The sequence below is a fragment of the Canis lupus genome, chromosome 20 (genome assembly GCF_003254725.2).
Source record: "Canis lupus dingo isolate Sandy chromosome 20, ASM325472v2, whole genome shotgun sequence".
Taxonomy (NCBI): Eukaryota; Metazoa; Chordata; class Mammalia; order Carnivora; family Canidae; genus Canis; species Canis lupus.
Window position 1 is genome coordinate 10,102,589 of NC_064262.1, and position 9,247 is coordinate 10,111,835.

The window sequence follows — 9,247 nt, forward strand, 5'->3', positions numbered from 1 at the left end:
GTTGGAAAGCCTCTTAGAAACTGCCTAGCCCATCCCCTCAAGTAAACTAAATTTGAGGTATTCAGAAGCAATAGCTTGCAAATGGAATCATAGTTTAAATGCACTAGGGGGAGGTTGCTATTTAAAGTCCTCTTCTGGGAAATCCTTTGTAAAGTCGAGAATCCTTTTGTAAAGCAAATAATCTACTTTCCAATTTAGCTGTGGAGAAAATGCTGTTCTTCAAACATCAGCTAAATCTATAAAACTAAAAAAGTGCCAGAGAGTGTTATTATTCAGAGAGGAGTTGTGGCAAGGTGACATGGAGAAATGTGGGAAGAGAAAGGTGCCTGGGAACGGGAAGTCGAATCCTTGGTTTTGTGTGTTGGAGGGTATACCAGGTTCTAGACGGATTCAATGTTATAGTTCAGAGGTTTCCAATCACTTCCACCCTCAGGGGCCTTAGGATCTACTTAGTGAATCTGGGAGCCATTATGGAGGACATAGTGTTACTGTGTGCTCAATACTCACTTATCCATCACAGAATTATTCCTCTCCCATCCCATCCCGACCAGGTGATTCTTATGGGACTGAATATTTCTGAATATTTTTAGAATATACCAGCCTTCTGATGTCAATCACAAGGCTTCACCTGCCCTCTGGTCCCTGAATTGGGCACATGATTAGGTCTAGCCAGTCAGAGCTCCCCTCGACTTCCAATTGAGCTATTTTCCTTTGGATTATGACCAGATAGCCAGCCACAGGGAGAGAGACTTTGAGGATAAATCCATACAGAGATGAAACAAGTGGAGACAAAAATGGAGAATAATCAAAGCACAGTCCTGGTGACATTGCCTGAAGTTCTGAATCAGTCCTACCTGAATCCAGTTGGATCATCTCCTTGGGATATTCCAATTACATTGAACAATGAATTCCCTTTGTTGTTCTATGCCTCATTTTCTCACCTCTAAAATGGGAATAATAATACTACCTACTTTATAGCATGTAGCAATGATTATATTAAATAATGTGTGTAAAACACTTCAAGTAGTGCCTGTGATATACCAGTTAATTATTGCTACATAACAAACTACTCCAAAGTTAGTGACCCAAAACAACCATCAATTGAGTTTATAATTCTGCGGGTTGGCCATTTAGGCTGGGTTCTGTTGTGTGGTTATTCTGATCTCAGCTCTGTTCACTCCTGTATCGTGGTCAGTTTCAGTTTCTGACATGGCTCAGTTTGTCTCTACATGGTCCCACATCCTCCAGCAGCTTACCCATATCCTTTCTCCAATGGTGCTTAGACCAAGCAAGTCATGAGGCCAGCCCACATCTGTGAAGTGGGGAAGTAGATTACATCTTCATGGGAAAATCTGCTGTCACATTGCAAAGAGTCTGAATAGAGGGAGAGCTAGGAATGGTTATAAACACTTTTTCAATCTATACTAAATGCTTCATAAACCTCACTATATGTTGCTATTATTATTTTATTACTTATTATTGCCTATACTAGTTTACCTTACTTCTTGTCACTTGCTGCAGATATGTTCATCCCTGCTGTTAGATACTTGAAAAGATTATCAATAATAGCTCAGCAATCACCTGTCTTTTTTTGGACTTCTCATTGAAACATAAATATAGTTTACTTCTAGAAATATACAGTTGGCCTTCTAGAAACACCTCCAAATGACACTGTTTATCATTACCAGAGTACTGCAAAAGTGAGGAACTATAATTCCTCATGTTGTAAATAATACTTTATCTGCTTAGCAAACCTTGGAAATTACTAGGCTTTAATGATCTAGTTTACACAATCCATCATTTATTTGTGAGTTTCTCCTCAATAGTTTCCACTTTGTAATTATTTGTATTTCTTCCTGGTTGGCTCATCTTTAATTGCTTTAGATTTGAGAGAGAAAATATTGAGATTACCCAATTGTTCTTACGAGACCATTGTATTTGTTCTTTTCAGAAATAAATACATTGTAGACTTTTATGCTTATTAATTTTTGATTGTAGAGAATATCATATTTTTCAAGGTGTGCAATGAATACATTTAAATTTATTACTTAAACAAATTCCATCAAGAGTATTAATACCGATTTGATGATTTTCATTATTATGTCACTAAGATACTGCCAAATATCACTTTCTTTGGTTTCTAAATCCAGCTAAAGATTAGTATAAGCTTTCTTCTTTGTTATTGTAAAGGCAAGCAATGTAAATAGGATGTGGATTTTTTTTTATTGTTATTGTTCTTAGAGAAGTAGTGGTTTTACTCCAGAGTTAGAGGGATCTATAGTATACTTGTGAAATCAATATGTCAAGAGAAAATATAAGCTTTGCATTTTCCCACTGTAACCAGAAGGGATCAAACTACATTGTCAATGTTAAAAATATACTACCGCGTGTTTATAAGTTACTTATTTTAACTAGATTAGATGTTTACCTTTGTTTATATTAGATTGAATATCAATGTTAATAAGTGATAATTGAGTACCACCTCTGCACATTGGCCTATGAATTAACTAGCTAAATACTGGATAACAAATTATTCCAAAAGTTTACTAGCTTATAGATTAATAATTGATTACTTCTTACAACATAGGTAGGTCAGATATTCTGCAGCAGCATGACTATGCAGTTCTGGCTTATGTATCTCATGAGATTGCATTCAGACACCAGCCAGGATTGCAGTCATTTGGTTTGATAGAGACTGGAGGATCCAGTTGCAGTGTGGGTCATTCATGTGATTGATAAGTTGATTCTGGTTCTTGGTGAAAGGCCTCTGTTTCTCTCCACATGGGACTTTCTACAGGGCAACGTGAGTGGCCTTGTGACATGGTTTCTAGCTCTTTCAGAGTATGCAATCCAAGAGACCAAGGCAGAAGCCATGATACCTGACCTCCATGACTTAACCTCCATACCCACACATAACGAGTTCTGTATTCCATTTGTCACACAGGCCATCCCTGGTTCAGCTTGTACAGAGAATATGAAAGGGTGTGGAAATCAGAAAGCAGGGATCACTGATTGCCATCTTGGAAGCTGGCCACCACATCAAGTGACAACAAAATATCTACTAGGCCAGCTTTCTCAATAATCAAAGACTGTACATTTTTATGATGTATGTGTTGGGTATGTCCTGTGCTATGCATGACCTGGAAGCAGTGACTTACATTTTCAGGGCCTCAGTATGCCTAAGATTATCTGAATCTTTTACTGTAATATAATCCTGTATCTTCTCCAGAAGAATCCGGCCTTTTCTGGTGTTTTTCCCATAGTCATGGTATCTCTCTCACAACATTTTTAGGGTCAAATAATCTTTCTTATGGAAGTTACAGAATAATTTTCAAAAAAGTATATTCACACACAATTTTACTTATCATTTTAGTGGATTTAGGAACACTGTCCACCCTCAAGCAAATTAAAGCTTATTTAGAGCAAGTTAATTTTTTTTTCCAGAGGTTATTAAAAGGTTCCTAGTTATTCCCATCCCATATTCTCTCCAGGATCTCATTTTCTAATTCCACCTGTCCCCACTACTTTCTGCTTTCAGCTTGCACACATTTTCTGTCTTACTTCTCCTTTCTCTTCCAGCTTCTTACGTTGCAGATTGACTTAGCATTTCTTGTAAAGGACTTTCCTACCTCTACCTCCCTCAGTCTAATGTCTTCCTGTCCCTTCTCTAATGATGCACTGACAAATCAAGTAACCAGTCTGGTGCTGGTTTTCTTTCCTGGAGAGTGGGAGGTCTCAAAGGTATAGGCGAAGAGGAAGAAGAGCTAAGGGCGAATATAGCATTCTCTTTGTCCTCTGGTGGAGGGGGAGGCCTAAAGATTTTGATGCTTTAATATTTTTGGCCTCTTTTTTTTTTTTTTTTTAGATTTTTATTTTTATTTTTTTTAAGATTTATTTATTTATTTATTCAGAGAGAGAGAGGCAGAGACACAGGCAGAGGGAGAAGCAGGCTCCATGCAGGGAGCCCGATGTGGGACCTGATCCCGGGTCTCCAGGATCACGCCCTGGGCTGCAGGCGGCGCTAAACGGCTGTGCCACTGGGGCTGCCCTATTTTTGGCCTCTTTATGCTTACATGTAGGAGCAGTTCATCTGCCAGACAAATATTCAAAATACTCTGTTTAAAGAGTCCTGCCCCAATGAATCCGCTGAAGAGTAATCAAATCACATGACTCAATGTAGTTTGGATTCTCCTGGTTATCCTGAGAAGTGGTCATCCCAAGTGTTCCTTGTTGTATTCTTTTCATATGGATTTCTGTCCTAGTCAAAATGTGACAGCAAACAATGACAAAACATTGAATTTTGACTTTTAGTGAACATTGAAATCTCCATTCATCAAGCAACTTTGGGAGCTAGACAGCACACCACTTTGCTCAGTTGTGTAATACATACTAAAGGGCTGGATTAATCAGTTAATTGCATTTGAGTTAACTTGAGATGGTCTTTTATCTTTTCATATGCTAGTCCATCAAGGTTAAGGGAGAGGGTTGACAAGGCTGGAAAAGCAGAGAAAGTCTTGGGATAGGAAGAATTTTTTTAAAAAAGATTTTATCTATTTATTCATGAGAGACACTCAGAGAGAGGCAGAGATATAAGCAGAGGGAGAAGCAGGCTCCCTGTGGGGATCCTGATGCGGGACTCGATCCTGGGACCCCAGGATCATGACCTGAGCCAAAGGCAGATACTCAACCACTGAGCTACCCAGGTGCCCAAGGGATAGGAAGAATTTTAAGATGGCTCCAAAGATCCCTACCCTGGGGTAATTCCCAAGCTGTGACTCTGATATATGTCATACCATCTTTAGGTTATTTATGTGGCACAGATGGCTTTAAGAAAGGGACAATATCCTGGGCAGACTTGATCTAGTTAGGTGAGCTCTTAAAAGGGCCTGGACTCTTCCTGAGGATTGAGATTTGAAATCCAAAAGGATTTCATTTAGGGAGAGTCTCCATTGCTGGTTTTGAAGATAAAGGGCACCACATGGCATGATTTGAAGGTACCTTGAGGAGCTGTGAGCGTCCTTTTGTTGGCAGCAGCAAGGAAGTAGAGACTTTAGTCCTACAACTGTGCAGCACTGAATTCCGCCACAGCCATCTGAGTGTAGAGAGGACTTTGAGCTCCAGATGAAAATGCAGCTACCCAGACACCTTGATTTCAGTCCTTCAGAACATGAGCTGTGAACCCAGTCATGCCACGCCTCAACTTTCTGACTTGAGGAACAATGAGACAATAAATGAATGTCGCTATAAGCCGCGGAGTTTGCTGTGATTTGTTGTACAGCAATAGAAAATGAATACAAACCATATCTCTTTTATTTTGGCACCTGGGGGAGGTAAGACAGCAGAAGGAGAAGCATTGCATGTGGCATTTAAGATCTCCAGCACTGGAATCTTAGACCTAGCTTTGTGACCCAGTTCTATCCAATTATAAGCTCTGTGACTTTTACCAAATGTCTCATCCCTCTGAGCCTCATTTTCCTTACCTGCAAAAAGGAAAACCATTATTAGTCTCTCATAGCACTGTTGAGAGACTTATATGAGATAGCAGACATAAAAACTGAGAGTGATAACTAACACGTGTAAGAGGTACATATATTAGCTATTATTACCCTGAGAAAAGTTACTAGAACATTGATTTTAAGATCTGGAGAATAGGCTCCACTAAGAATCCTGCACTTTTGGGAATTTAACAGTATATTTTCATATTTTATTCCATTTAATCATTACTGCCCTGTGAGAAAGATACTATTAACAGCATTTCTTTCAAACATTTTTTTTAAAGATTTTATTTATTTATTCATGAGAGACACAGAGAGAGAGGCAGAGACACAGGCAGAGAGAGAAGCAGGCTCCTTGCAGGGAGCCCGACGTGGTATTCAATCATAGGTTTCTAGGATCAGGCCCTGGGCTGAAAACAGATGTTCAACCACTGAGCCACCCAGGCATCCCTCTTTCAAACTTTTTATTTTTAAGTAGTTTTAGGCTTATAAGAAGTTATAAAAATAGTATAGAGAGGTCTCATGTACCCTTAACCCAATTTATAAGGACATCTTACATAACTCTATATGTAATCAGAACCAGGAAACTGACATTTGTGCAGTGCTATTAACTAGACTACAGACCTTATTCAAATCTCATCATTAATAACTTTATGTTGTAGATCAGAAAAATTAGGCTTATTTCGATTGCTGGTTTCAAGTTCCCCTTAAAAATTGTGGTCATATTATACAAACTTTCATATAAATCATTTGTCTCTCTTGCGTCTTGGCTCTCAGTGGCAGATTAGGAAAGAAAATGTATCATTTACTTGACCATTCCAGCTGATTAAGATTCAACAATGCTTTTAATTGCAAAGTCTTGTTTTTGATTAGAAATCTTTTTTTTTTTCTGCTGAGGAAAAAAGATGGCGTTGCAGATTTTGATTGTTTGAAAGCCAGTTGACACAATCACAAACCTGCAGATAGATGCCCAACAATTGTGCCCTTGGTATTGACTACCACTGGCCCCAGAGATTTGAGAAATAGTCTCAACTTTTCTTTCAGTTACCACTGAAGGCAAAAGTTCTCACATGAAATAAAGCAAAGTAACCTGGAAGTTAGCAGCCTGACTGCAAGAGTTTTCTGTGTCTGTGGGATTTTTCAAGAGTTCAGTGAATTCTTTGCAGAGATTTTACTCCCTTGCCTTTGTTTGCCTCAGGGATTCCATTCCAACACATATACACATATATTTTTCTGTGTTTCTCTGTGTAATTCACTATAAAACTCTTCGGGTTCCAGGAAAACTCTGGCATCCTAAATTCTTTTGAGAACTTTCATACGTTTTAGAGGGACAGTGGAGAGGTTGACATTCCAGGCTTGCATGTGAAACAACTTTAATCTTGAATATTAGAATTTCTCCTTCCTAAAACTCTTTAGAGCCAAATCTGTGCCAGTAGCTCTCTTGGCATGTGTCTCTCAGTCGCAGCACTGCCTTCCCTACTTTCTCTCTTATTCATCTCTTCTGCCCTTAGGAGAAAAAATCAACTCTTTCCCATTTCTTTTGCCTTTCTCAGATATCGTAGTCCCAAACCTTAAGCTTGCACCACATACTCAAGTCCTGATAAATCATTTCTCCAATAATTTTAATTCTCTCTCTAGGAGGACATCTGGTATCAGGTGTTAAAGATGAAATGCCACTTTGCTGTTAAATAGTATTAATTTTATTGGACATTAATTATTCATTTAACACCTTTCCTTATTCTCTGAATTCTCTGAAGTTCCTGGAGGTTCTTCATTACCTTTCCATTTCTCCTAGTTTTCTTACCAGAATATTTTGGATCAGGGTTACTGTGGATGCTATATCTTCCATTCATGAATAACCAATTTTTGTTGCATCTTGGGTTAAGATTTCTGCTTATATCCAAAAGGTACTTCTACTTCACCTTTTAGGAAAGACAAAACATTAACTTGGCACACACTGTCACAAATGTTGCAATCCCAGTTTGGAACCACAAAGTTAAAGGAAACACCACTAAAAAAAATTGCCAAAGAAGGATTTATTTTAGGATCTCATCAACTTGTATTTTAGATGTCAGTTCACCCTTCTACTCTTATTTTCCCTTCTCCCTGTTGACCCAACTGAACTTCTAGTACTTAGTGCAGTGCTGTGTGCACAGGGTGGGCACTCAGCAAATATTTGTTAAATGTATTAGTGGAATGAAGTGTGCATTGTCGCAAATAGGCTAAATTGATAAACTTTTGAGAAACCATAAAATGGACATTTTCTTATCCCCTATAGCTCCCATATTGACTCCTGGGTGATGTAAATAACTGATCAACTGGTCCCTAGGAAAGCAAGGTTGTAATATAACTGGATATTTGTAACATATTTATTATTATGTCAGGGAGTAATGGGTTCAATGGCTCAAGAAAAATACTACATCAGTTAATACTGTTTGTATCATGATGCTGTCTGGAGAGTACTTTACCTATCCTTTTTATTCCAACCACAAATTCTGAGAAACAGCCTTCCTTTCCTCTTGCACCTAAAATGCTTATCAGCTAAATCTCCTACATCGCCAGGAGAGAGTGGTGTGTGTATGCCAGCCGTGTCTCATGTCACTTTTTATCATCACAACAGTCATCAGGTTTGATGGCGTGCAGAGGCTGGAGTGGGCATAGCTTTACCTCTGGTGTTGACTAAAGTGACAAACAGTCTACTGTGATTAGTGTTTGAGCACTAGGGATTTTTTTTTCATATCAAAAGGGATTAAAAATATAACTCTAAAGACATCTCTGGAGGAAGAAACTGGATATACTCAGGGCTAGAGAGTTTGACTGCCTCTCTGTGGTGTGAAAATGAGTGTAACAATCCTAGAAACCCCAGTCTTGACTGTTTTCCACATACAGTCACCTGGGCACTTCCGAATCTCCGGGTGGCGCTGGTTGGAGTGGATAGGATGTGGTCTACAAGATGTGGGTTTCCCTCTCTTTCCCCCTTTCCATGTCTGAGGGGTACATTAGTCATTAATTCCTCATTCAGGTGTTTGTTCATCCAGTAACCATTTCTGCACTGCTCTGCAGCAAGCCCAACCGTTTGTACTCACTGGCACTGCAGCACTGAAAGGCACAGCGTGGCCCCTCTCCTATTGCTTATAGTCTAGACTGGAAGATTCAGAAGTGCTTAGTCATAAAGCAGGATGGTAAGGGCAGTGACAGAACTTATGTTCAGTGAATTATGGGATGCATAAAGAAAGCATGTGACACAGCTTGTGGGAGATTCCCTGGGATTGCCCAGTTTTAAAAGATAAGGAGACAAGCAGGAGAATTCGAGGAAGTTGGTGGGAGGGAGGGAAAAAGAGGAGAGTGCCTTCCAGGTGGAAGGCAGAGCATGAGTAGAGGGTCAAGGAGGAGGAACATCACGGTATGCAGAGTTACAAGTAGCATGGGGCGGCTCTATGTGGCAGAGTGTGGTTAAGAGATAAGACTAGAGAAAATGGAGAGGTCAGGCCATGGAAGGCCTTGTAGGTTATGCTTAGAAGTGGGAATTTGTCTTACAGGTTTTGCAAAACAACTGAAATGGCCTTCAGCACTCTGCCTTAACATGCCTCTCAGATGGCAACAGGTATTCTTTTGTCTTAACCCACCTGACTTACTCCAACCTTAAGGGTCTCCTCTATGGTGCTGGGGATTTTTCATTGGTTGAAGGAGCTGACATTATCTGTTGGTCAAGGATTTCAATCTTGCTGTGTCGCAGTCCTTAGACAGCAAGC